At 37.5% G+C, this 4,404-nt stretch overlaps 1 long non-coding RNA gene across 1 annotated transcript; it reads right to left on the reverse strand.

The window, feature by feature from the left end:
- Positions 1 to 934: 934 nt before the first annotated feature.
- LOC128222602 (uncharacterized) lies at positions 935 to 3,037 on the reverse strand. Its single transcript, XR_008259172.1, has 4 exons — positions 2,901 to 3,037; positions 2,145 to 2,257; positions 1,863 to 1,921; positions 935 to 1,500 (listed from the first exon to the last, which is right to left on the reverse strand). It is a non-coding gene; the product is annotated as an uncharacterized LOC128222602 (long non-coding RNA).
- Positions 3,038 to 4,404: the final 1,367 nt, after the last annotated feature.

Here is a 4,404-nt window from a genome sequence, read left to right on the forward strand (position 1 = left end):
ACGTGCCCCACCCCTCTCGAAGTTACTACCAGAGGAAGCATTTCTACCTCTCTGAGCTAACCATTTGACCGACAAATTGGCATTATTTGCACAAACAAACCTAGCTACCCGCCTCTCAGACTTCAAATACTTTCCAATTAGAGGACCATCAAACTTTACCCCCACGGTTTATCTTGGGCCTTCCTAACTTTCGCCCCCGGGGCTGCATGATTCAGGTTCAACCATCTTGTCATTATGAACCACGTCAAATCTCCCCCTTCGCGCGTACTCTTACGAATTCCTATTAGGGTTTAGCCACCTCCAATTCCCTTGGTCGGCCTCCTGGTGTTACCAGAAAATCCGATAAGTTCAAGTTCAACCCAGCCGGTAGAGTCGTAGGAATATAAGTAATCCCCTAACATGTGTCTTAACCACTACCTACAGGTGTGAAACTCAGATATCTCACCTCAGATTATATAAACCCATAGAACCATGCAATCACCCACAGGGGTCATATTCCCCCGCGTATTCCGCCCCATAGCTCGCGGTCCATTGTCGGAGTCAAGGTAAAAACCCTAAGTTAACACCCGATCCTGGACATGGCGAACCAATAGCAACATTTTAATGCCCAATTCTCTGCACTGCTGACCCGATTCCCCTGATGCGGTACATGACACATTGCCCTAACCGGTACTTGGGATCTGTATGACTGAGATAGATCCCGAGGATAATTCAGGTATTCACAAAATGACTAAAAGAAATACAGCTATTTTACAAGCTGGTCTCATCAAAACACATTATTCAACAAAAAGTATCTTAACTGGTGCCGATTGCCATAGCGGTTAAGTGTTCAGAGGTTCATGCAAATATTATCTATTATCTATTTCAATCATGTTATGATATACAAGTGAGTATACACTTTATATAGCATTCTGTGTTTAAACATGAGCCAGTAAAAGTAAAAATAAATGTATTTAGAAATATCAAAAGATTCACATAATTTCTATAAAAGATAGTATGAAGGTTTACATGATCAACAATGGTAGTGTGTGTTTTATATTTTATCATAAGTTTGAATAAATGTATCATTTCAATTTTCCTATATAATTCAAAAGTGTTTTAATCCTTAGAGGAAACATGTACAACTCGATATACATCACAGTTGAAACTGTATAAAAATACATATATTTTTGAAAAATCTAATGCTAATGGCTTTTAAATGCAAAATCAAAAAAAAAGGAAAAAGAAATTTCAAATATTAAATGAAGATTACACACAAATGCCTCACTGCCTTTTTAACCGTTTAAAGTATTATGCTGTATTGGGATATGCAATTAATTTCAGGTTCTGTTTAAATATATCTGTAGTTATCTGTTGGGTCTGGTATCTCCAGTGTATGTAGGTATAATGTACTGTTCTGACAAAGTCTCCTAAATCACACTGGAACTTTTAAGGTGAGTATCTTGAAGACTGACTCTGGGCATATTCTAGATGTTTGAAACATTGTGATTTCTCAGTGTCCTGAAAAAGACAAAAAGTTATAAAATATTGTTTAATACAGCACAATATAATACATTTATGAAAACGCCTTTTAATGGTTAAACTACAAGTAACACATAATTTACATTCCCATTTTTCAACTGAAATAGTATGCATATTTTATGATAATTATTGTCTTTTGAAAAAAGAAATAAGTGGGGTATTTAAGAAAACATGTAAACACCATTCTGGTCACTTTTTATTTCTTGTTTAATGTTCATATAAGTTAAATAACAATTATGTTATACCAGTTAACTGCTCAAAGTAAGATGCCCAACATCATCTTATTGTATTATTCATAAAATTTGTTTATATCCTATTGCATTTTATCATTTCCTACCTACTTTTACACTGCCCTCCATTGCCATCTTGAAGCATTCCTGGTAGTTTTTTTATCATGAGCCTGAAATAATTAACTAAAACAAATATTTAACAAGCAAAAAAACTAAATAAATGAAAACATATTATATCAATAAGCATTTGTACATAGCTTGTACATTAACTGCAGATATATAATATGGTTTTGCAGTTCAGTTTCTACATTAGTCCTTATGTGTTCATATGTTGAATATACCTCTTATATTATTCATAAAACCAACATTAGAATTTAATTCCCTTTTCCATACCATTATTAAACAGAGGTCAATGAAGAGCACAGCATTTTCCACCAAGACCATGACACTTCTGCTGTCAATTTTCATTTCAGTTTTTATTGTACACTTGGCATCAAATGGTATGACTGAAAAGACAAGATTTAACCTTTGTCAGTTGAAAACTCACATATGTACTATACTACAGAGTTCTACATAAACCATAGGATACCTTACTAAAACAAGTTTCAATTACAAGTAAAGGTGAACTAAAATGATTACGTTGTCACCCGATAGTGTTCATGGTATTAAAGTAGCCAATAATCAACTTATTTGTTGTGACAGTGTTGTTTACATTACTGTACAGTATATTTATATATATTTAGCATCAGTTTTAGATTAGTTCTGGCTTCCATAACTTTAATGTTGATATTTATTTTTTTGATGTTTACAACCAAAAAGGTAATATATAACGTGTTCGTTGAAGTTCTTTAGCAAGTTTAAGATGTGCAAAAATAAGAAAAATAATAATGTTATATCCTGACATGATAAAATGGTAACACTGTTTAATAATTCACTGACTACATGCCACAAAGACCGGTAATATTACAACAAAATATGTACAGACATTTATTTATCCGAATTAAAAACTATCCGAAATAGAAAAATTTCAAGAAAATGTTTTACATAACATATAAAACAGCAATGGAACCAAATCAAATTCTACATCATATTCAATGTTTTAGATGTACACAATATCAGCACATTTACTAAATATAACAAAAAGCTTACATCTTCTACAGTTAAAATCCTTTTTTTGACAGAACGGCGAAAATAGAACATTGTCGTACTGTTTTCAGCTATTTTTAGACATAGTTTATAAATTCCACACCAGCGAACATGCTACACGCAATATTAAACTCTCAAATGTTGGTAAAAAGTAAAAGTATACTTTGATATGGCGAAAATCTTCATCCGCCATCTTGATCGTTAAGTTAACGAGTGCCTCTTACTGGTCGTAGGTTTACGAGCAAAATTAACGATAAAGCAGGTGCACGTTGCGTCTCTGAAACGGTGCCGATCGGTAATTTTGGTCGTACTACCAAAATCAGCTAACGATCGCCTTAACGATCGTCTCTGAAACGCGCCCCTGGTTCGGTAAGTAGCGGCCTAATAGACAGATTGCGGCAAATGAAAGGTCAATAATCCACTGAACCCGGCATCGAAAAGAGATAAATGCGAGGGTCCAACCCTCTCGATTGTACAAACTCCACTTACTCGGTGCGACACACAGCCCTCCCTTAAACCTTATCTCGGACCCCCTCGATAATTCTACACCTCCAGCTCAGGTCGGAGCCCTACTCTCGGACGAAGCGCGCCGGAAAGTATCGTTCTAAACAGTGGACTTTATGGATGGAATGGTCGTTTCCAAATGTTTTGAAAGGGCTCAGTGTATAGTGACTTGACCCTGATTGGGGGATTCCCATGTTCACGCTTCTGAATATGGCACCTAATTCTACGAACCACCCAACCCCGCACTGGACTGATTCCTTAAGTCCCCCATAACTGCTTAAGGTTGGTTTATTACTGGACCTCCTTTCCTCCATTGGGACGATCCTTACCGAACCCCATATTACTCTCAATCTCCCTCCATATCCTTCCCCAAGAGATCTGCCAAGATTGGTTCAGAGAATCCCTCCCAACATCCGAGAGAAGGGTGTGCTCTCATTGGTCCCCTCATCGCTCGAAAGTAGGGATTGCGCCCGGCACCGCTCTCGCCTTCCTTACTGTCAGCAAAATGCGTGACTGAAAGAACAAACTCACAATAACATCCTGTGATTACTATCCGTGATGAAAACATTCAGTTTCCTAAGTCAGCCCCGCCCCGCCTCTTCTGGGGATAGCACACGGAGTACATAAAGTGAGCTATATTTACGGCCTCCAATTCGGGCGACATTCACACAAGCCCCATTATTTCAAGTTCCACGTCATCACACATGATCATGAATCTCCTCCATGGTAAAAGTATGGTGTAAGTGAACAACCTCTCCCTAGCCTACACACATGCCCTTTGAGTGGCCTTGGTTATATCAAATGCACAATTGTCCAACTCTTTCTCCTCTTGGTGTGGCAATGGGCATATAAGATCACTCAGGAGAGATGGTTCGCGACCTAACATTAACATGTAAAGCATGTACCCGGTAGCCTTGTTTACTGAGGCGCGCAAAGCCAAACCGATCTGAGAAATAAATTCATCCCACCTATTCTGGTACTCCCGATAAAGTACCTCACCGCA

The sequence above is a fragment of the Mya arenaria genome, chromosome 16 (genome assembly GCF_026914265.1).
Source record: "Mya arenaria isolate MELC-2E11 chromosome 16, ASM2691426v1".
Taxonomy (NCBI): domain Eukaryota; kingdom Metazoa; phylum Mollusca; class Bivalvia; order Myida; family Myidae; genus Mya; species Mya arenaria.